The 26,085-nt window shown below is 32.5% G+C and overlaps 1 protein-coding gene and 1 non-coding gene across 2 annotated transcripts in view; both read right to left on the bottom strand.

Moving 5' to 3' along the window:
* LOC106870179 (carbonic anhydrase-related protein 10) overlaps positions 1–26,085 on the bottom strand; it is a 1,185,504-nt gene that overhangs the window by 743,272 nt on the left and 416,147 nt on the right. The window lies entirely within an intron of this gene.
* On the bottom strand, positions 1,155–1,258 carry LOC128248425 (U6 spliceosomal RNA). Its single transcript, XR_008264667.1, has one exon. It is a non-coding gene; the product is annotated as a U6 spliceosomal RNA (small nuclear RNA).

Here is a 26,085-nt window from a genome sequence, read left to right as displayed (position 1 = left end):
CAGATCATTGTATTTTCAAATTTCTCCATTTCTTTTAGAGAAATATTGTCATCTGTTGGTATTGATACATCAATTAGAAAGCAGTTTTTTCTTGGTGATCTCTAACAACTATTTCCAGCTTATTGGCTTTAATTTCTCTGTGTGTATTGGTATATCCCAGAGTATGGTTGCTTTCTCATTTTCTGTGATCTTTTCTGGCATGTGCCTATACCATCTTTTTTCTGTTGCTATTCCATAGTGTTGGCATAGCTTCCAGTGTTTATAGGTCCCAACTCTGTTGTGTCTGTGGATATATCCCTTCTTAGCCAGGACTGGGCAGCCAGAGACAATATGATTTATTGTTTCTTCTCCATTACCACATGTTCTACAGTTACTTGTATTTCTTTCATTAGGTGTTTTTGGTGATTTCTGGTGGGAAGGCTTTGATCTTGTTCTACATTTAAAAATCCTTCAGTCTCTGCTTTGTGCCCTGAGTTTCTCAGCTATCATTGGGATTTTGCTTTGTCTATTTTTTAATTTTTTTTCTGTTTAGTTTAACCCATTATTTGCTGCCATCATTCTAGTGCAGTTTCCTTTCTATGGACATCAGAGCAAAAGCTATGAACTGGTATGCCTACAGAGTATAATTTCATGACTCTTAATAAAAGTAGCTCTTGTGGCCAAGACTTGAAATCCTTTAAATGCTAAAAATCTTATCTATCACAGATTTAACATTCCTTATTAGTTGAGCACATGTGCAGAGACAGTTTGAATTCAACATTTTCTTTCCTTGTATATGTTATGGTATATGATGTATTTAAGAATGAAGTTACAACAATAGTACAGGTTTCATATTTGAACTGCTAAAATTGAAATGACTGTGACAAGCATGCTTCACTTTTGTTGAATATTATTCATGTAACCTCTGTTTGAGTAAATAATCTTATATGGCTAATGCTGTTGTTATTTTTGTCTCTTAGTTCAGTTATTCACCAAATAATTTGCTAGATATCATAATATATAATGTAATAACAACTATTATTTTCACATACAATATGCTACTTTATTTTTCCAGAATTGAATCATTCTACATCATCTGACATTGATGCTATTTTTCTGTTCTGTTGCTGGTTTCCATCATTGGACTATAGCTCTATTGAGGTACTACTTTGATTAAAAATATGGGACACTTCACAAATTTATATGACACCATTGACTAACAGTCATGCTAATCTTTTCTGTGTCTTACCAATTTTAAAACATGTACTACAGAAGTTACATATATGAACTGAAAATATATCTAAATTATAGTTCAAATGTAAATAAGATTTTTTGGATCTAAAACCTCACCTGAAGTCCAGAAAATCAATGACGACACTCAACTAAGCCTAGTCCCCAGGGTGGATGCAACCAATGAGCGTGAGCTACAAAAGAAATCTATGACAAAGACACTGACATCAATATCCAACATTTGTGAGATATGGAATGATATTCCATATGTCATAGATATGGAATGACAATGCTTCCTACATGTGTGGAATGGTAAAATATCATGTTCATGAGTTTACCAGTTATACAAAGGTTCACACATCCTGGAGTCAACTGGATTAGATTAGAAGAAACAACTACAGATGAAAACTACAAATTGTGGTACAGTAGAGATAGTCCGCAATACTAAAATGGAAGGGGATTCATCACCAACAAGAACAAAGAAAACTCAGTTACTTGTTGACTGTCAGTATGCAGCAAACTTGTTGCATTACATATTGTTGCATAACTGCAGTATATTGCCATTATACAAGTTTATTCTCCATTATTCGAATATGATAATGTAGATAGAATTTCAAGATGACCTACAGAAAAACCATCGCAACAGTTCCGAAGAAAGATGTCAGCATTATTGAAAATGGGCACACACAGTGGGGCATTTACTATTAGAGAAACAAATGATTGTGGACTGTGACTTTTAAGCAGACACAAGCCTTTCCAAAGCAACATGAGCCAATTCATTGATCTCAAGACATAACAAAGAATGACATAGCATGCTCTTAATGGCAAGACTAATAACAAGATTGACTTCATCATTAAATATGACAAGTTTAAGTCCAATATAAGATAGAGAGACTATGGCGTGATACTGATGATACTCAAGTTCTGGTTAAGAATTATCAATAAGCAAAGAACTCTATGTATAAGGTACGATGTAGACAAATTAAATAATTCAGAGATTCCAGTAATATCTGAGATCAATATTGGTGGCAGGTTTGCTACCCTCCACTTACAAAAAGATATTAACTCTGACTGACAACAGCATGCACCTTGAGAAACAGCTATAGATGTGGTAGGAAAAGCAAAAAAAAAAAAAAATCTGGATCACTAATATCCTGAACTAATGCAAAACAAAATGAAACTGAAGTAAATCAATAATAGAGCATTGTAAATAAGTTCAGAGAAAGAATGAAAGAAAATAAGGAGCAGCAGAAGGCAGACCAACGTAGTAAGATGAAATCTGTGATAAAAGATGATAGGTCTGCTTTTGAAACCTGTTGAGGACAAAAAAGAAAAGGTCTCTTCTTACTGATGAGACTGTTTGTATAAAATGATGGTCAGATTATTGCAAGAACTTTAGAGCAATGAAGTCAGTTAGGACACTGCCATCTTGAATAATGTTTTCAGTAATAACAGAGAACTTGCAAATGCTTCATTACACCAGGAGGAATCTTAAGAGATATTAGGCATATACAGAGAAGGAAAATCACAAAATACTAAAATCACCCAAGCAAAGTACCTGAAACATGATACTATACAATAGCTGAGCCCAAGATACTATATGCTAGCTGAGCCTGAAACCATGTAATCATGATACAAATTTAATCACAAAGCCATAGATATTCCCTTCCACCCAACCATGCCTGTGCACTAACCACACAGCCATACTTTAAATTCAAAACACATGTCCGTACCACAAGCTAGGTCAGATTAAATTTTGAGCAAATAAATGAGGTAAGATGCACATTCAGGTCAATTTACAAATGAAAATGAATGCTGAATATGTACTGTAAAATTCATCTTATGTTGTGTGATATTTGTTTTGTTTTCCAAATGCATATAACAGTTTCCTCTCCCTTTTTTTTTGTTTATTGTTTTTAAAACCAGTCAGTGACACACACTTTCTGATCATATCACAGGAACAGGAAATGTTCTTGGATATTTTCTACTGATAAAGCATACATAAAGCAATTTTAAAGATCTTCACACAAGAATATTTTCCTATAACAATATCTTTTTTTATGCATGTACTTATGATTTTTTTTCTTCTAACAACACATATTTTTGTTTTATATTTATTCCTTTATCTTATCTATATGTTAGTATAAGTGAATAGAACTGAATGACTACGTATATGCATATGTTGTAAGATACACTATGCATAAATCTCCATCACTTTACAGATGAAGATGCATCTATTGTAAGATGAAATCTGACAACTCTCAAAGAAAGCTAATTTTATTGAAATATGTTTTTTATGACTGCAAACTATGTTAGATAGAAAAATGCTAAAACAGTAAAGTAAACAACATTCAATAAAAGCACAGAATCTCTGTTAGTCTTTCATTGTAATGAGTTACATTCTGTGAGTACCATTATTGAAGAACATGTGAAACTCGTACATTCATGATATTAGTGGTAAATGATGCCTTTTCAAGTATTTCAGCACCAGCTATATAGATATTTAATAAAATCCATCTTCTATATACATATATATCTATATGTGAATGTATGAATTATATACTGTAGACGAGGAGTTATTTTTGTAAACCAAAAGAAAAGAGCACACTTGCATATTAGATAATAGAGTAGGTATATTATTTATAGAGTATTATAACTTTAGCCCCATAACAGGCTATTGAATGGTTTCATACAAAATAATCCTCTGTACAATGGCAGAATAATTAGGTACTTGTCAGACATGGCTGAGTGGAAATGTATAACTTGGGCTCTTTTGTATTTGAGGTTTGAAAAGAACAGATACGATCAACAATTTACAGAGTTGTTGCAAAAATAGTGGAACACAAAACACAAAGGCTTGCATTTGTCTGTAATTTTTATTTCATATTTTCCTGTTCTTTTCCCCTGCAATTCTGTGACTCATTGACTGAATGGTATCTTTTCAAACCTCCAGTACAAAAGAGCGAATCCTTTACATTTTGCATCAACCATGTCTGATGAGTGTTTAATAATTCTTTCATAGTAGGGAAGATTTTTTTGTACAAAACCACTCAATAATATTAGCTGTTATGAGGTTAAATAGTTTATAAAATATATGTATAGTAATTTTTAAAAAAGTATACCTAACAAGGGGAATGAATGTATCACTAGAAGTTTTGACAAATAGCAATTACATTTAGAGATAACTCTTATATTAGTTTGCCTCCTTAATTGCAATAACTAATATTGGGTTTGTATTAAATGGCTGCTCCTTGTTTTAAACACTCACAAATCCTTATGTGTATACATAGAGAAAGGAATTTCTTTACAAAAAGACTAAAATTCATGATAACAAGGTTTCTGACAGCAATAAGCACTAAGATAACAGCATTCATCTGAAAATGGGAAACCCATGATCCACCTATGCACTACATAAATAAAACCTTTAACTGCACTTTTCACAATAATCTTCAACCAAAACTGTGAGATAATCCTTTTGCAAAACATGTTCTTCAACTACATTGCTATCAAAGATAGCCCTTCAGTCTTGAGTTATGGCTTTATATTCTTTCTAATCCACTAACACAAAGGCCTCTTTTTGTCTGTTTCCACTAGATGCATCACCACTATCAAATTAACTTGATACACAGCTTTCCTCCTTTTCCTGCTTGAATGTGTCACGCCCTTACCAGATACTTAACCTTATCATGGAATACTATTCTATAGGAAGTATAATTTGAATCATCATCATCATCATCGTTTAACGTCCGCTTTCCATGCTAGCATGGGTTGGACGATTTGACTGAGGACTGGTGAAACCGGATGGCAACACCAGGCTCCAGTCTGATTTGGCAGAGTTTCTACAGCTGGATGCCCTTCCTAACGCCAACCACTCAGAGAGTGTAGTGGGTGCTTTTACGTGTCACCCGCACGAAAACGGCCTCGCTCGAAATGGTGTCTTTTATGTGCCACCCGCACAAGCCAGTCCAGGGTCACTGGCAACGATCTCGCTCGAAAATCCTACAGGAGCCAGTCAGGCGGTACTGGCAACGGCCACGCTCAAAATGGTGCATCTCATGTGCCACCCACACAAGAACCAGTCCAGGGGCACTGGCAACGATCTTACTTGGCTTGCCGGGTCTTCTCACGCACAGCACATTTCCAAAGGAACCCCATAAAGATGTTTCAGCACTGCAGTGCCCAAAAGTTTGTGAAGGCCATAAGACACAGACACTTACACTGTTGAAAATCTATTATTATGCAGGGTAACAAAACTTTTATTTTGTCTTTGGTTAGTAAGTGTTATTTCTTATTTGCTTCTATCTAGGAAGCAAAGGAAATGACTACTATTCCCTTCAAACTTTGTTTTTGTGACCTGGGCATCAATGTTTTGAAACTGACATATTTACCATTACATTTCAGACAGATTCAGTATTGAGTAGCTGAAGGAGTAATATTGTTGGAGCAAATGTTTTGCTCAATACCACAGATTTGCTTGTCAGTCACTTGATCTTAGCCACTTGATCATGTCCCTTAGTAGCTGACATTACATATGCATTTCTGATCATGAGCAAGAGTAGTAGGGGGACATCATAGCCATATGTTGCAAGGGATTCTTTAGGGTTTCAATAAATGTAATAAAAGCAAAGTTTAAAGGAAATATTAGCCGTTTTCCATACTTTCTAGGGAAAAGTAAATAGAAAATAACAGTTTCTAACCTAAGGGCAAAAATCGTGTTACATAGTGTAATCATAATAAAATTGCATGAGCATCAGAAAAATGTCATTTGTATTCATATGAATAATTTCTAATATGTCTGTATTGGCTCAAAACCCTAAAAATGAAGCCATGCACCTTCACACTAGTCAAGTATTGAAGATAATTTATCAACTATTCTCTCTCTTGAAATTTGTGACCGTTATAACAAGTCACTTATTATAATCACTTGGGAGATAGATGGCAAAATCTGAAGAATTATGGACAAAATGTCTTGCAGAATGGAATTATGTCCCTTTACAGTTTCCATTCCAGCATTTTGCTATATTCGTCTGGTAAGGGTCCATAAAAACAATAATAGCCAAGTACTAGATACAATATATTACACTATACCCTCTCCTAAAATTTTGTGGCATTGTGCATTATATAGGAAATCATTTTATTACTAGAAATCTGGAGTAGCAGTTACTTTCCAACAAATTGGATGTTAGTTTAATTTCAGATCTAATTAGAATAGGCCTTAATGCTTAAAAGGATGAATATTATAACTACATTTTTTTTGTCTCTTAGTTTTGAATATGTATGCTCATTTCATTTGTTTGTTCACATTTACAGCAATTTTTACATGCAAGTGTGAGTTAATGAATATATTACCTGAGCAATATTTAACAGTTAAATGTTCTACCTGTTACAACTAACCTTTAAATTATTTGCAAGTAATCAATCTCATATCTCACACATCTTTAATTGGTGCAAAGTGAGCTTGTTGATGATTTGTTGACAGAAGTAAAAACATGACCATTCATAGCTAGAGACTTTTATAGAATGCAAATATCAACAGGAATAATCATGGCCATAGATATACAAATATCAATATATAAGTACCTACATGTGTATGTATGTATGTGTGTATATATATATATATATATATATATATATATATATATATATATGCATGTACCAGTCTGTTATGTGGTTGGCATTAGGAAGGGCATCCAACCATAAAATCCATGCTAAAACAGACAGTAAAGTCTGGTGCAGTCCTCTGCTTTGCCAGTTCCTGTTAAACCATCTGACCAGCATAGAAAATGGCTGTTAAATGATGATAGACACTAAAATGATAATAATGTGTGTTTATGTCAAGAATTTTTAATCTTCGAGAGAACATGAAATAATTTGTTTTTAACAGTAAATATTGAAGTAGATAAAGTTAGAAATAATAACATGTAAATATTTGGTGTTTAAACCAAATTTATAAGCTATTATTTATAACTTTATCTGCTTCGAGTTCTATAGTTAAGAGCGAAATGTGTGTGTGTGTGTGTGTGTGTGTGTGTGTGTGTGTGTGTGTGTGTGTGTGTGTGTGTGTGTCTGTGGGCGTGCGTGTAGCAAGAAGTTTGCTTCCCAGTAACATGGTTCTAGGCTGAGTGCTACTCAGTGGCATCTTCAGCAAGTGTTCTCTACTACATAACTCCAGGCCAACAAAAGCCTTGCATGTGGATTTGGTAGATAGAAAGTGAAAGAAGTCCATCATATATATACATATATGTATATGTCTGTGTGTGTCTTTGTGTTTGTTCCCCACCCCTGCTTGACAAGTGGTGTGGCTTTCTTATATCCTTGTAACTAAGCTGTTCAACAAAAAGTCAATGATAGAATAGGTACCAGGCTTAAAAAGAGATAAATAGGGGAGTTGATTTATTCAGCTAAACCCTCACATTAGTGTCCCAGCATGGTTGTAGTCCAATGACTGAAACAACTAAAAGATAATGTGTGCATATACACACATATATATATATATATATATATATATATATATATACATATATATATATATATATATATTTGTATGTATTCACACAAACACACACGCCTATATATATATATGTACACAACATATTTCTTTCTTTCACTTACACACTTTAAATTCACTCACCGGGCTTTGGTCCCTAGAAGACACTTAAGGTGCCCCATAGTGAGACTGAACTTGAAACTCTCTGGTTGACCAGCAAACTTCTTAACCACACAGCCAATTAAAAATCATTATTTCAATGATATGAAATTCACTTGTGAGAATTTTAAAACATGCGCAGACAATTAAATACCTGAACAAGCCAAGTTCAGTTTTAAAATGAATGCTTTCTTTTTGTTATTTGGAGAAGTTGGTTTTATAGACTATGCTGACTCACATAACTTTATTCGATGTACATGCAACAGAAAACAATCTAAGTTATTTCTATTTGGTTGATAATTTACTTCAGTTTCACATGATTAAATGATGTGGTGATTTCTAGTGAATATGAATATGCTATTACATTTAGCAGCTTTCACAGTGCTTCTCAGCCAGGAAATTTCTGTTAAAATCCCAGCTCTAAGAGGGGGAGATGAATATTGATCTAAGAAAGTTGTAGATAGGTTAGCATTCAATTGTTAGTTCTGAGCTAACAGCTACTTTAAATACATTCATACTGTTTATTCAAATAGATTTTATGGCAAATGTTTTCAATTTTAAGAAGTAAATTGTTCAAATGAAATATTTATGTAGCTGCAAATGGAATATTTTGGATAAGAGAGAATAACTTCACTAAAAACAATGCTGATAATGGAAAATGACTAAGACAGAAATGGAGGAGTAGGTTGAAAGAAGGTGCATGCTAAGTTTGTTGTGTTTGGTGATAATGGTAACAGTGTTATTGATTGTTGTTAAAGGATGTTACTATTATTGTTTGTGATAGTGGTATTTCTCAAGAAACTGATGTGGCTATATGATAATATGTTAACAGTGTTTTGATTAGAAACAGTGATACATCCATTTGTGATACAATATCTATGCTTATGAGTAGTGAGAGAAATGATATTGTTACTGCCAGAAGCAGTAATTTACTAGAATTATGTGGTATCAAATCATATTTGTAGTGGTCAACAATTCGAAGGTGCTGAGCTTGATGAATGCTTTTGACTTCTCTTTTGAAAGTAAAAGCTTGCAAAGAATTTTAAATTTAGCAGGGTTTTTTTAAAACTCAGTGTTAGCCACTAAATCAGCTAACCACTGACCTAGATTCTTTTTTTAAATGATGTGTGGAGATCTCATAAATGTTATTGTTCATTAAACATTCAAGTCTCCTTCCACATCAAGTTTATTGCTTTAAAGATCCAATGAACTGTAAGATTCAATTCACGAAACATGAGAGATTTTCTCCCAAAAGTTCAGCATTTGATTCTAACAGCTGGAAGATACAACTTCAATGACAATGGATTACCCTTCAGAGATTCCTAATGAACATGTTTGTTAAAGAATGTAAAAGTAATAGCCATGAGATGACTGTAGAGTATGAGAGCCTTTGAAGTATACATGTACAAACACAAATGTATATATATCAGTGTGGGTGCATACACATGTATATGTATGTGTGTGTAAATACACATGATAATAACAGAAGGAATAAATAAAATTCAGGTGTTCACCTGAATTTTATGCAAGAACTTGATTAGCAAAGTGTTCATATAGCAGTTTAAAAACTACACATTTTCACAATCTACAGAATGATTGGTCACACTTTGGACAATTATTATACCACTTTGCAAAGCCAATGAATTTACATCAAATAGTTATGCTATAATTTTCTTAGTGGGAATAATAAGAATTTATAACTGAGGAAAATGAAATCAAATTAATGTTGCATATGTTCTTGTAAACAACAGCCATTTACTTCATAAATTACTGCAAAAATTATGTCATTTTATGAAACAGAGATCAACACGTTATATATTTTAATACACTATCAACTTAAGAAATGAACTCACAAATGTGAGGAACATTATAATCATTTCTGGGACATGTCTAACAAGCAGGTAGATAGAGAATATGTTTATAGTAATTTATCTAAATGTCTCTTTAGTATACTATCCACCTACAAAGGACTTAAAGCAATTCATCAAAATGATATATTCTGTGCGGTCCAAAGCATCTTCATCACAGCAACAATTTAAGATGATCTTTTTGATATTTCATTGCCACATCAGAGAAATCAATAGACAAAATTAATAAAGATAAATATAAAAACAATATAAAAGTCTAAAAAGATAAGTACATACATATACATAAAAGTGCTAGATGATGACATACACATAAAAAAGTATAACGTGGCACACTTAACCCCAACACTATATATATGTATGTATTAGTTTAAAGCTCGGGATGTGAAATTCTATATATATACATGTATATAAAATTAAAACAATAGGGTAAAAAATTGGATATTAATTAATATCAATTTAATACCAGGGAACCAGCACATTAAAAGAATCAAGGAGATTCAGAAAAAATATCTGAGATCTCAAAGGATTATTGTATACGTATATATAAATATATATAAGTGGTATATATATATATATATATATATATATATATATATATATATATATATATATATATACATCTTTACATATACACCTATATATATACATATGTATATACATACATATGTGCAGATTTACATACACATATATATACACACACACTTTAAATATATATATATATAGATATATATGTGTGTGTGTGTGTGTTTGCATGTATGTATGTGAGATAATAGGTTCAGTATTAATAGTGAATGTATTAAACTGAAAGTATTATCTCACTTTACAATAGACATGTTATTGTTTCACTTTTGACATGTAATATTGAAATAATATAAGTGATAAAAGATTGTTCTGGGCTCGCATTATGCAAGAAGCTGAAAATTCTTTTGATTCATGACACAGCATGTACCCTAAGTAATGCATGTGTTAAATTTGAATGAAATCTGTTGGGTAGTTCTTGAGTCTTAGTGATGCACATAGAGACACACTGACAGACACACACATATTCACATTCTCAGTTTGATATATATATAAGCCCTACTATTAGACTATGAGCATATATCACATACATACACATAGATACATATACACACTCATTCATATGTGAGTATATATATATATATATATATATATATATATATATATATATATACATGTATACGTATACATTCACATACATTTCCATGCTTATGTACATGTATGTGTTTCTCTCTCTGATTATGTATATCTATGTCTGTATTTTTACTTCTGTTCACATATTCACTGTGTAACCAAAATCATTGACAATGTTAACAAGTTTCGAAAAAACAGTTTATCACTCTGTTTTTGTTGTGTGTAAAGATCAGCTGGAATTACATATATTTTACTTGCAGAACAGTAATGCAATGGTGACAAGAATGACACTTGAGCATAGAAAAATCCACCTTAATAGCTCTCATCTAATGATGCATGGTAGAATAGTAAAAAAAATATATAGAGTCAAGAAACGATGATGTTAATACTGTCATGTACAGTATAACTTTTGTACCTTGCACTTCTACTTTTTGACTTTTGGATTTGTCTTAAACTTATTCTAGCCAAGCTTGCTACAAGCCTTTAGTAGGAAAATGCCAGTCTCATTGTTCACTCATGTATTAGTTATGAACACAGCTGATATTGGTATACATTGTTGCCAATATGGCTATCCAAATATTTTTATATCAGAATAAAGCTCACAATAATATTGTCACCTGGAATGGACTTTGTAAACTACAAGCATTCTAAAACTAAATAGAAAATATATCATAAGCAAGATTTTTCTATACATTTCTTTTGTTTATTATTCTTCCTTAGATTTATTAGAGTTCTAACTGATAAAGATACATCTTCTTTTATACAATATGGATTTCCACAAGTAACTTTGTGAAGGGAAGCCATTGTTTAAATTGGATTGAATCCTTTCTTTACATTTTTATGTCAATTTTGTTATTCATATTTATTTCTATATCCAGTAAAACACGGATCAATGAAAAAGATTGGTGTTTATTTGATACAATTAAAATTTAGAAAAAGCAAAAATAACAAAGCTAATATTGATTAATGACAATATCTGATGGAAGTATTTCTAACTCTGCAACTATGTGCATATGTTATATATTCCTTCTCAGTATTAAGAGCAGCAAACATCACAAGAATAACCACATATGAAATTATGGACTGCTTTACAGTTGATTGCTCTTAGTAATATTAATCACAGACATCAAGAAGTAAAAATAGTGTTAATTGTTTAAAAGAGAGGCAAATAAAGAGAAAATCTAATACCAGTGACAAAAGAACTCCAAATAACTTTAAACTTTTAATAGTGCGAGACATTGTGGTTAAGATTAACTACAGTACCTCTCTGATATTTAGTTGAGAGAATAAAATATAATTATTTTTCCCCTTTGGCATAGGGCCAATATACAGAAGAGTGTTTAGTTGGAAGTGTTCTTTTAAATGTTGCCTAAGCTCTAGCATTAATAAGAGACAACTCTTTTTCTGAGTATATACCAACATATACACTGGTCTGTACCTAACATTCTCATTTGTTCAACTGACTAATTTGGACAGCTTGCTGAACTGATGCAGTGTTAATATACATGAAAACACCAGCACTGGAGTTGAACTTGTAGATTGAATCAAGTCCATTGTGTAACTGGTACTTATTTCAGAAAAAAAAAAGTAAGCGGTGAAATCAGTCCTGATGTACTGAATCTGATGCATAATTTGAATTTCAGACTAATGTAGCATTAAATCACCTACTCTCAGAATATCATAAAATATATAGAAATAAATGGTGGACTTCTTGATTGTACTTCTAGAAGATGTAACTATTCTGAAACATGCAATCTCTAGTAGCAAGAAAGAGAAGCACAACATACCTTTAGTAACTAATGTAGGGATTATTCAACAACAGAATAGTGAAAAGCAGCATCATTTATGCTGATAATACTGGTATTTTATGACAGACTCAAAGAATGCTTAACATGCTGAACTGAAAAGATAATTCTAACTTCAGTGTAAACTAAGTTATTGCAAGTCCTACTAAATAATGGTTTTAATTACAGATTTCTTTATTGAATAATTGTTAGGTTTCATTGATTCATGCAACCTAATGAGATTCCTTTTCCCCTTTTTAACCATTAATTTAATCTGCTATTTTCTGACCAATTTCTCATTTTGGGTTTTTTTTTTCATTAGAAAACAAAATATTTAATTCACCAAAATAACCTATCAGTCAACTTCTTTTAGAATAAAAACTTTGGGGGTGGGAAAAAAATAAAGATATGCCCTATGAACTCTCACATTTACTGACATTTTTTCATTTACTTCAATTTTATTTTCAATTGAGATAATTAGAGTCAAGCTGTCACATCTCAGCCTGGGGTAAAAAATATCTGAAAACAATTTGTGATTGATCTCTTCACTGTGAGTTTGAAGGAAGACAAAAAGAAATATATATATATATCAACTAATGTTATACAATTGAAATTTTGTAACTTTAATAAAATTAGAAAGTGTTCCTAATGAAGGAATTTCTTAATGATTCTTTTTTTTTTCTTAATTATAAGCCATGTAATAGAATGTTCCTCATAGCTAATTTGTCCATATTTATTGTGTTCCATGTATTGATACATGGACAAACACATGATGAGCAAAAAGATCTATTTCATGGACTTCTGTAAACAATTTTGGTTTTCTTTTAGAAAATGAATACACACAAGTGCATGGGCAAATGCTTTTTGTCAAGAATCCAATTTTGATTCTAAACTGGCCTATCTTGAAGACTTGAGTAGATATTTTGACATTCTGACATGAATTAAGACATCAATTTAGTAAAATAAGGGGAAATTGAATAGCCAAATATACCTGGCTTTCACAAAGATGGAACATATTAAGCTGTCCAATAATTTGGCCAAAAAGCATACGCTACTTTGCAATAGGCATATAATCATTTAAAAAAATGTAATAGCATAACCAGGCCTATAGAAAAAGGCAGAAAATGACAAACTTTGATGTCTGTATAAATCTTTGAAACTGGAAGAAATTTAAATGTATCTCTTTTGTAACTGTAAAAGAGGACTACTGCAATGCATAGTGGTTATCATTTGTAGCAATTTGTATAAAAGGAATACTGAAACAATACCATTAAACTGCAAACGCAAGGTTGAAATAGAAAGTTTATAGTAATTTTCGCTAAATAGAACTTCTGAAATAAAATTAAATTTATATTCTGTTTGTACTGGTACAAATAGTAAGGGGTTGCTCACATAATATTGGTAAAATGCCTCATTTCTTTATAATTCTAGGGCAAAACACGAGCTGGTTTCTCATTGTTGGTTGCCCATGAATAACATGCATATATGTCTAGAATATACGACATTGATTTGTGATATCTTTTTTGTCATAATTTGGTCAAAGATATCGCTATGCTAATGCTTAATGTTTGTTGGAAATGTAGTTCTAGTGCAACATGAAGTTATTGTGCTGCAGTGTTCTGCATATTAAATTTAAAGAATGAAAGAAGCTAATCAGAGGAAGTTCAAATTCTTTGGTACTCAGTTAGCCAGTATTCTGAGAACTCTTAAATACCAAAGATCACATCAATGCTAAATATCAACAAATTATCTATTAGCCTTTATCTATTCAGACCTAATATGGATCAGTACTACACCAACCTTGCACAAGTTACTAAGTCACATGTGAGAACTCACTCAAGCTAATCAGAGAAATGGATTCGGTTGGCCTCATGAATCTGGTTTGGAGGCCTGTAACAAATTGTTCAGAAGATTCAAGACACATTTAGGAAGAAAGACAGGCCAGACTGAAAATTTGAATGACACATTCATCAAGTTTCGTTGAGTTGTGATTAAAAAGTTATTTAGCAAAGGAAACATGCTCTATCATGGAGCAAAAAATTGTAAAGTAAAAGAACATTCCAGAAAGAAATTCTAAATTGAATATTTTGCTTGAGGTGGCTCACACTTCTTACTTGCTCCCTCATTTTCGTATAATTGTATTACAAGATCTTTCTGTCTTTTTTGTTGTTAACTTTCATTTTCACAAAAAAAAAACAGTTTGCTATGTGTATTCCATCAAGATATCCAAAGACTGAGTCTTTGATGCCAAGTAAGTGCTGATAATAAAATTAAATTTATGCATGTGTGTTTACATGTGCGCAAAATAACTATATGCCTGTGCAAACAAATTATTTGAGTTTTACATGTTGATACACACATACATACACATATATGTATTATTATTATTATCATTATTATATGGCGAGCTGGCAAAATTGCTAGCATGCTGGATGAAATGCTTAGCAGTATTTTGTATGCTGCTACATTCTGTAGTATTTAGTTATGGCTTTTTACTTTTTGAGTTCAACTCACCCTCAGGTCATTGTTGTTGCCCTTCCTCTTTTGGGCTTGCAGTTGATTTAAACAATTTACTCACTTCCTTCCAAATTCTGGCTTCTACCAATGTTAGAAACCAATTTTTATTAAAAAGAATATTTGCATATGTTGTGAATGATATATGTTTATTCACCTATTGTTTCACATTTTTGGAGCTAGTGAGTCAAGTTACAGCCAGGTTGACCGGTTATACAAAGATATATGAAATATTTACCAAAATGTGAATGGAAATAGTAAAGCAGATGCATAAGAGATTATAATAGTTAGGCCTAACTTGATATAATTTATTTCAATGTGCCATCCTACTTTTTTACATCTACACTTAATTCTTGTAAGATTAATTTAGTTATAAGTGTGTTCTAATCTGAAATCAATTATTAATTTGCTTTCAAAAGGATGAAAACAGTAGAAAAGATGTAATATTATCGAAATCATGCAAGTATATTATGAAAATGAAATCAAATAATTCATACATGCAAAAAAAAAATTTTTTAAATGTTGCAATAATGAAGCAAAAAGATTATTCTGCTTAATGAGTTAATGAACACTATTTTAAATTACAATTAATATGACTATATAAAAGAATGAAATACATTTCTGTTTTGAACAGCGAAGTTTGTGTGTTGAGCAAGGAATAATGTTGACAACGAATGGTGTAAATATTCATTTTATCGAATATGCAGAAGGCATTTGAATTGATGTTGCATTAGCAGTAATTGTGGACACAAGTAATGTTCATGTAGTGAATATTATGTAAACCAGATATGTAAATGAAATTTGAGAAGATTATAATGAGATAAATAATAATTCTTAAACACGAAGTTACTATGAAAACTATCTTTGTCTCTTATCAAAAGAACAAAAGACAAAAAACTTAATCTAAATCAAAAGTTTTTCAGTTTTATCAATAGAAACAGTTGACTTCTATTTAATAATAATTCATTCATTTTGATGGAAATTACACAATTGCTGAGCTTAAAGATTTGATATCTGAAAAAACTGACAACACTATCCGTACCTTATTTCTAAAAGGTAATAACTAACTAAATGAAACAAAAAGAACCCTTAAATGCCAAATATTTGTGAAATTTATATAATACACTGCAAGAATCCAGTTTATTATAATTGCTTGTCTCTAGAAATTTTTATAAGACATTATATAACATATACAATGACAATTGTAAGGCAATATGTATATAATAGTAATAATTTAGAATCCTGCAGGAAATAAAAGACTCTGATGCTGGAAGGCAGTTTATAACTATAAATAAAATAAATCAATATTTGAAGTTATGTTTAAAGCAAGGTGACCAGTACACAACTAAAAGTTGATAAAGGGATATCCTAAAGTAGTTTTGTGAAAACCCCATTTACAGAAAAACAAAACAAAGAAACAAAAACAGTAAAATAAACTGTGTCATAAATATGTTGCAATCTTTTTCTCTAGCAAGGAGGTAAACGATGTATAGTCACAGGTGACAATCATGACAATGAAAGAAGGTATCAAGAGACGACTATAGATTTATGAACTCCTAAATAAGTATTCAACAGAACAATAAATATAAACAAGTCATCATCATCATTATCGTTTTAAATTCAAACGTTTCAGGTTATCATGAGTTAACTCTGCATATTTCAAAAAACATTTTCCCTCTGTTTCTCACCAAAAGATGTAGTTCTGCAACACTGACTTTGTTACACTAATATACAGCCACCTACAATTTCTCTAGTTGGCTCATCTCTTTCTTCATGCCATGACATGAGCAATCTCTCAAGGAGAAAAAAAAAACACTCCAAGAACCAATAAAGTGTAGGAAGGATCCTAAAGTTAGGATGATACCCTCTCTAATGTCAAATTAAATTCTACCGTCCATTCATCACAAACGTTATACAATAGGTACACAACCATGAAACCAAAGCTTTGATGCAATGTAGAAAACACTCAAATGTGATGACAATAACAACGATATTCTTATTATAAATTATATTCATCACAAGTTGAGGTAAAAAAAAAAATCAAGGCTTGAAAGCCATATCTATCAATTCCTTGGTAACACTATCATTTATTTTTGTGCCTTCATTCTCAGATTAGATTCTATTCTTTTCTCATTTTACTTGTTTCAGTCATTTGACTGCAGCCATGCTGGAGTACTGCCCGTAGTTGAACAAATCGACCCCACGACTTATTCTATCTATCTCTTTTGCCAGACCACTAAGTTATGAGGATGTAGACACACCAACATTGGTTGTCAAGCGATGGTGGTGGTGGTGGTGGGACAAACACAGACACACACATATATATATAGTAATAATAATATTAGGGAATAAAAAAATTATTCCAACCTTACAGGCAAAAATCGGTATATTACACCGGGTTTCCTAATATATAATATATATGTATATTACTAAATTAGAGACAAACCACCACTCTACAACTTAGAACACGTCCAAATCCATGCTGTGAGACATATACCATCTTAATATATCTAAGATTTTAATCTAAAAATTTAAATTAAATAATATATTACATAAATAAATCATATAAGTCATATAAATCAATTATAGAAATATTAATTTAAAAAAGTTTTAAAGTTAAAATTATAAATTGGACAGTTAAAATTAATACGATAATATACAGTATAGAAGTATAGATGTAAAAAGTTAGTGCTAGTATATAGACTACGCGTGTTTCATGGCTGAAATAGGACTATATAAAATCATAAGCAAATTCTATCCGAGTTCATTAGAACGGGGAAATGATTTTACTCCCAATATCAGTCACTATTCAGGTCAATCCCTAAGAAAATACCTAAAATCATTCAAGGAATAAACATAAACATGAGAATTAAATATATATATATAAAGAGACAAAATCTGTAAACTAATCCCTCCATTAACGGTATTAATATAATTATTAAGAGTTACAATCTAAAAATATTGAAAAAGAGTATTATAGTAAACAACGTTAAAACAATATGGAATAAGTAGATAATAGTAAAACGATGTGTTAGTGTATAAAGTTACTAAAAGAGGGATGTCAATATTGTTTATAAAATTAAAATTAAAATAAAAAACATGACTTATCTGCCGGTGGGTAACTGTGAACTAAATAAAAATGGCTGCGTTATAGAATTTATACTAAAAGGTCACGTGATAAATATGGCGTCTATTACCCAGAAGTACATGCGTATTATAATTTCTAAAATTACTCAGAAGTACATGCGTATTATCAGAGCATCCGAGAAAACCCTCCAAAGGTACGAACAGGGAGGAAATGGAATGCGGAAGAGGCAGTAAACAGGGCGATCAGAATACTAAAACATGCCGATATAGTTGGAGCAACGCAAGAAGCAAGAGCCGGCCTAGGGACGAGCAGTTTCAGGCCATTTTGCAAGAGCAGTGTAAAAGAGATGAAAGACGTAGTGGTACACGAAGTGAGAAAGGAGGAAGAAGAAAGGCGGAATGTACATTTGGTGCAATGCAGTCAACAGGGGCAGTGCCTGAGATGGGAGGAAAACGTGGTCAGTCGCAGAATCTCATGGAAGGAACTTTGGGCTTGGGAACAAGCAAGAACAGCCTTCCTGATCAAGTCTACCTTCGACGTTCTACCCTCACCGGCGAACTTAGTTCGATGGAACATAAAAACAACCGATGAATGTGGATGCGGAGAGAAAGCGACGGTGAGACACGTTCTGTCAAGCTGCAGACTAGCACTGGAAAGGTATACATGGCGCCATAATCAAGTCATTGGCGTCATAAGTGCAGCACTCAAAGAGAAGATCGAGGGATACAACAGAGGAGAGTACCCCAAAGTGGAAAAGCGCAGGAAAATATACTTCCAGAAGGAGGGGAAAGGACATAAGATCAGGCCTCCAAATAAAATATATGAGATAGACGAAAGATGGAAGGGATACTGGTAGCTGGCCACGGATTTGGGAAGTCTAGCAATTTTTCCACTTATAAAAACAACAAAAAGACCAGACTTAGTCATATGGAACACAGAACAGAGAATAGGAATCTTGCTAGAACTGACAGTACCATGGGAAGAAAACATTGACAATGCAGAGAAACGAAAGGAGAAGAGATATGAAAAACTAATCGAAGAGTGCAGAGAACAGGGATGGACTGTCGAGTACTACCATCTGGCAGTGGGGGCTAGAGGCTTCATTGAAAGAAAAATGACAACGCTATTCAAGAGAAGATTTGCGTTTTCAAACTCGGAACTGAGAAAACTGATAAGGAGGATACAGGAGGCGGTCGAAAAAGCCAGCTTCTATATATGGCTGAAACGGGAAGACCGAATATGGCTTGAAAGTCATAACATGTCCAGGTGAGACAGGCTGACACTGAAGTGGCTTCGCGCCCTCCATTGTCAGTTAAAGTTCAGACAGTGTCATGTGACAACTTGCTGGGGCTACTTGCTGGACCCTAGCAGCGGGAAATTTAGACAGTGTCACGTGACAACTAACTGGGGCTGCCTGCTGGAGCCTAGCAGCAGATATAAAAAGGGGAACTTGACATGACGATCAGTCGGACGCTGACACTCGTTGATGCTGCATCGAAGAGGCCAGTGAATAGAAGAAAGAAGACATACACCCAACACCAGAGCTGAAGACACCTCCGAAAGGAGGGGCCCCGCCACGTCAAAACGGTAGAGGAGTAGGGGCCGAAACCGGACGTGGTTTCTCCCGATGATGTCTTGAGCTAACTGGATCCTAATCCACCAAGGGAAGGTATGTCGGAAAAAAGTAATTCAACAACGCGGGTTGATGAACCGTAAGACGTGTGGCCAGAACCTCCTGGAAAATAACCATAGCGAGGGACATCCCACAGTTGAATTAGAACAGTTACAAACAGTGAAAGAAGACATGCACCCAAGACCAGAGCTGAAGACACCTCCGAAAGGGGGTGGCCCCGCCACGTCAAAACGGTAGAGGAGTAGGGGCCGAAACCGGACGTGGTTCCTCCTGATGATGTCTTGAGCTAACTGGATCCTATAAAGGAGCTGTTGTGGTAGCAGACCACGAAACATGGTTGAAATTCCTCTAAAATTACCCAGAAGTACATGTGTATTATAATTTCTAAAATAGTAACGAAAATATCGAAAAAGAAAATCTACCTAAAATAAATAGATTCTTGAGGATTAAAAATACTAAAATACTTAAACTTGCAAATTAACGCAAAGTAATAACTATACACATACGAAAATTCTATATTACGTAAATAATGCTATGAAAATTAATACTGAAAAGTCACGTGATAAACATGGCGTCCATTACCAGAGGTAAATACGTATTATAATTACTAAAATAATAACGAAAATATAGAAAAAGAAAAACCTACCTAAAATAAAAAGTTTATTGAAGATTAATAATACTAAAATACTTAAAACTTTTTACTCTCTTGTTTACTATAATACTCTTTTTCAATATTTTTAGATTGTAACTTCTTTCAATTTCTGTCTACCAAATCCACTCACAATGCAATGCTTTGGTCAGCCTGAGTTTATAGTAGAAGACACTTGCCCAAGTACCACGCAGTAAGACTGAACCTGGAATCATGTGGTTGGGAAGCAAGCTTCTTACTACACAGCCACTCCTCTGACTAGATGTAGATTTTATTTGTTTTCCTCTGAGACTTTCAATCTCTATGGTTTGGGACAATCAGTGAGTTTCTTGTAGGATTTTTTTTTTCAATTACAAGTTATTGATTATGAGAATATAATGTTTAATATCATTTATTAAAAATAGTTGTCATTAATTTATATGTGTGAGTATTCTTGGAGTTCTTATCAAAACTATCAAATCAGTGTGACAGCTAGATATGTGAGATATTAGATGAAGTAGCCAATTCTATTAGCGTTAAGTGATTGGCATAACATGAGTGAGAACGACAGGTTGCTTGCAGAGACTGAAAGGTTCAATTAAAAGCAGATAAACACAATACCTAGCAAATGATACATATGTGGCTTCAATTCTATTAGTTGACCGTTATATTCCTCTGATAACCATTTAATACACACGTGAATGTGTGTGTGTACCTGCAGAATATTCAGCATTGTTCAGGCTGAAAAATGACTACAAATAACACAAGAATTGTTCTTAATGAAGGCATATTCAGTTTAATAGATCATTATTTAATTTCTCTTCAGTGTTAGTCATAGCAGTCCAGTGTTTAATGGATTTCATTACAGACACTCAGTTACAATAGTATATTTCATAATTGACATATATCTAATTCAAACATAATTAAGAGTTTTATATCATTTGAAACTCTCAACACCTTTTATTCTTCAAAAATCCTGAACTCTGAACATAATTTGAAAATTATGTTGAAAACAAAGAACTGAGATGTAAATCACTCATGGAAATAAAGTCATTCTTATAACATGTGGAAATGGGGAAAGACACATTCAAATATCGGAATTGCAATACATGCAGTGATAAAAATACCATATTAAGAATTGTGATGAGCTCCAGCAGGTATGATGATAGAGTTGTACCCCACGTAGTCTTGACAGGAGATAACTACAATCTTTCCAGATTACAAATGGGGCAGTAAAGCCTTTAAAATTCCAGAATACAACTACAAATGTTGATTATGTTAGACTTCAGTGAAGGACAAAAAATATATATATATAATCAGCAGTTGCCCCAAAATATCATTGTGGTACCACATTCTACTGCAACATGTTGCTAGATAAATCTACAATACTAAAAGTAGAGAGTTCTAGATATAAATATAAACAACACATCTACTATCGAATATATATACACTGCACCATTTTTTTTTTGCCTTTGGTCAGTAAGTGTTATTTACAATTTGCTTCTATCTAAAAATCAAATGAAATAACTACTATTTCCTTCAGACTTTGCTTTTGTGACCTAGACATCAATGTTTTGAAACTAACCTGTTTTCCATTTCATTTCAGACTGATTCAGCACTGAGTTGCTGAAGCAGAAATATTGTTTAGGAAATATTCTGTTCAATACCACAGATTTGCTTGTCAGTTGCTTGACCTTCCTTAGTTGAGTATGTCCCTTAGTGGTTGCCAGTATGTGTGTTTCTGATCAGAGCAGGAGCAGTTGGGGAGCTTCACTGCCACGGGTTGAGAGGGATTCTTTGGGGTTTGAATAAATGTAACAAAAGTAAAGTTTGAAGGAAATAGCGATTTTTCATACTTTCCAGAGATAAGCAAATAGAAAATAAAAGTTGCTATCCAAGGACAAAAATCGTGTTACACAGAGTTATAAATTCACATTTATTATGATAACCATTGCTGCACGTGCTTAGTAAAGGCCTAAGAAACAATCTATAGAAGCTAGGATCGTTAAGTAAAGAAACTAAACCCTTCTAGGCAGAATACTAATGAATAAATAAACAGTGAAGGTATATATACAGTTTAAAAGTATCAGTATAAATGTAACAATAGGTTTTGATAGGTATTATGGGATACTTGCGTAATTCATTTTTCACAGAGAGTAACACATTTCCTCATAATGTTTTACGAAAATAATGTCTACATTGTGATTAAATGATATATCATATACAAACAAACAACATATTTGTTGTAAAATGATGAAATAGTGATTATTTGTTTTTGCAAATGTCTTATGTAAATTTTCATTTTGTATTTATATTTACACTATTTAGTCATGCACAAATTATATATATATAAAAGAATTTAGTGTTAAAAATCCAGAAAAATATATGGCAAACACAGGCACACAGATGTGAAATCATTTTTATCTGTAGATAGCAAGCCACAATAATAAGTTAAGTTCTGAATTCAAAGGAAAAAGATCTGTAGGCTAGCCAGCCCTTTCAGACAAGACCATATCATCTTTTTCTAGCATCTCCACGTTTTAAGATAGTAAGTAGAATGTCATTTAAGGAAAAGTTGGCTGGTATTTCAAGCAGACAGATCAATTACATGGAGGCTTCTTGCTGACCTATTGCTAATTACTTCTTCGGGTGGGCACAAACAGGAAATAAAATGACAAAGACAACAAATATTAACTTCAAAATACAACCAGTGAATGTTTTCCATTTCATTATAAAAACTTGCTGAAATATTGTCCTCCAGTCAGTTTTCATCAAATCGGCAGATAATATTTGCACTTTTGATTCGCAATTCGTCTAAAAATTTTCTGATATGTTATACGTAATTTACGTTTCATTCCTCTATTTGTCTAAGAACTCTGACTTGCACAACAAATAAATTTAGAATAATAGCAAGCACTCAAAAACAGTGTTAGAATTTTTGAAGAAATTAAGCATTGGATTTAGTCAAATGTAACTTTTCAGTTTATCATAAATATACATATAGGAAGATTTCCTAATTTTGCATGACATATAAACTGGTATATACGCAATAATTTTTAAAAATTCCTTTAGCTTAGATATACATACATACATACGTACTTAGATTCATACATGCATACATACATAAATGCACACATACATACATATGTATAGTACCCATTCAAGCTGAGTAGTCTGAAGTAACAGAAAATAAGTGTCTTCAAGGACTCAATATGCTGCCCGATCCAAGAATCGAATCCATGACCTTGTAATTGTATGCCCCAGATGCATATATATATGGCAAACACAAACACAAAGATACAAAATCATTTTTATCTATAGATAGCAAGCCACAATAATAAGGTAAGTTCTGAATTCAAAGATAAAAGATCTGTAGGCTAACCAGCCTTTCAGACATGACCCATTATTCTGCCTATGTCTGTGCACATCTTTGAATGCAGAGTATGCTAGAAGGTTTGCAAATCCAATGGAGGCCTCAAAAGACATCTTAAGATCCACAAAGTGCAGAACTTATTTCCAGGTCTTGGTGGTCCAAATCAGCAGTGCAATCTATGTGGGTGCCTTTTCATAACATTGTCCGGTTTAAAAAGCCACATCAGATGCCCTGATGGTGCTAAGGTGTAGGTACAGGAGGTGGTCAAACTCTGCATAAGGAGTAGACAACGACCATATATATATATATATATATATATATATATATATATATACACTTAAACACACTAATTGACATATACCCATTAGTCCAAAGTTTTACATATATATATAAACAGGATTTTCACACTATTTCTGTTTAACAAATTTCATAAACCTGTCACTCTCCATGGTTTGATTAATATATTGCTATGGTAAATGACACATGCTATGTGATGGGCTCTAGTATCTCATATCTTCTGAACCTCTTTCTCTTCTGTCACAAACATTGTCTTACATGAGCTCTGGCTAGGCATCAATCATAGCAACTTCAGTAATCTGAAAAGGTGTACTGTTATTTTACTCCATTTAGTTTGTCAGACTGGAAAAGGTACATTTCTTCCTCTCCAACAATTTATATGGATGTGGGAAAGCAATATAGTACTATGTGAAAAAGCATTGTAAATAAGTCTACACACATGCTATCTCACAAAATTACAGATTTTGATTGAAACATTCGCATTTCAGATTAATAGTCATGGATATCTCAATACTCAACAAAAGAATGTATTGGTGCATATGTCTTAGTGCAAATTTGAAATATCATAAATTGTATTAGAATTTGTGAATTAACATTTTTCTCTCGATATTTTATTATTTATGCTATAACAATTTATGAATTATTATTTCGTTAAAAATTGAACCAAATCGAAAAATTTGAAGCAGTTAGCGATCTTAATTCAATCAGTCGTTTATGTCTTCATCTTATAACATGTTTTAATTTCAATCTTGCAAAAGGAAAATATTTTAACATTGTTATTGTGTCTGAATGTTTTTCACTGAACTTGTCTACATTCATTGCAAATTGAACAAATAAAACACCTTTCTTTCTTTTTTTTTTAACATTTCTCATGTTATGTTCTTGGAGCTCTGAGTCATGATTTAACTAGATTCTGATAGAAATTGTAATTCTATATGTGTAATTCTATATATGTGTATAATTATGAGCTGTATACATGTGTATGATAAAATGAAAAATGGTTGTAACTAGGTATTAAATATATTTTTATATGTTATTTTATGTATGACTTGAGAAGCAGTTTACATGGGAAGCAAAAGAATATAATTAGAAGTAGTGGAGTGACAGTGTTGGGGGATCAAAACAAAAATGCTAGAATGAGTGTTGGTAATATTCAGAAGTTAATATTCTTGAAAATAAAAAAGGAAAAACTCACTAGAAATGTTGATGCTGACAAAACATGAATATATCATCAGCATTGTCATTGTCATAATAATTAATATGATAATTTCAATAATAATTATTTCAGAGTAATAATTTTCTAACATAGGTTCAAGACTACTAATTTTAAGGAATCTCTTAAAGAAAATTTTGTTGTAGTGTTGAGTTCTGTCTCAGAATACATCCAATTCCATGCAATGCGGGAGTCAAAGGTAAAACAGGTTTCTCATTCCCTATATATTGTTGTCATCATCAACATCGTCATCATCATCATCATCATTATTTTACATTTACTGGCATGAGTTGGTTGTATCACTTATTATGGTCATGTCATCTAGAACACCAAGCAACAAAAAAAGTGACCTCCTTTATTTTCTATATCATATTTTGGATATAATTTTTATCTCTGAGTGCCTTTACTTTCATCAGCCCTTTTCAGAGCATGGATTGAGGGGCATTTTATCATGAAATGAATCTTAGGAGAATGTCTACAGCAGAGCTACTCATCTTCTCTACTTAGTTTCATAAATTTTGTTCATAGTTGCTGCTCATTTGGACAATAAAAGCCTCCTCTGATTCTCATGGAGTTTCTATTGATTCTATTTCTTTTTTGATAGGTAGTAGGCATGATTTTTACTATTAGAACCTCTGTATATCATCAAGATTTAATTGGGTACATTTTACTGTGCTAGA

This window comes from Octopus bimaculoides, chromosome 7, assembly GCF_046866305.1.
Source record: "Octopus bimaculoides isolate indiv1 chromosome 7, ASM4686630v1, whole genome shotgun sequence".
NCBI lineage: Eukaryota > Metazoa > Mollusca > Cephalopoda > Octopoda > Octopodidae > Octopus > Octopus bimaculoides.
Note: the sequence above shows the minus strand (reverse complement) of the source record. Positions and strands in the feature narration are given on the sequence as shown.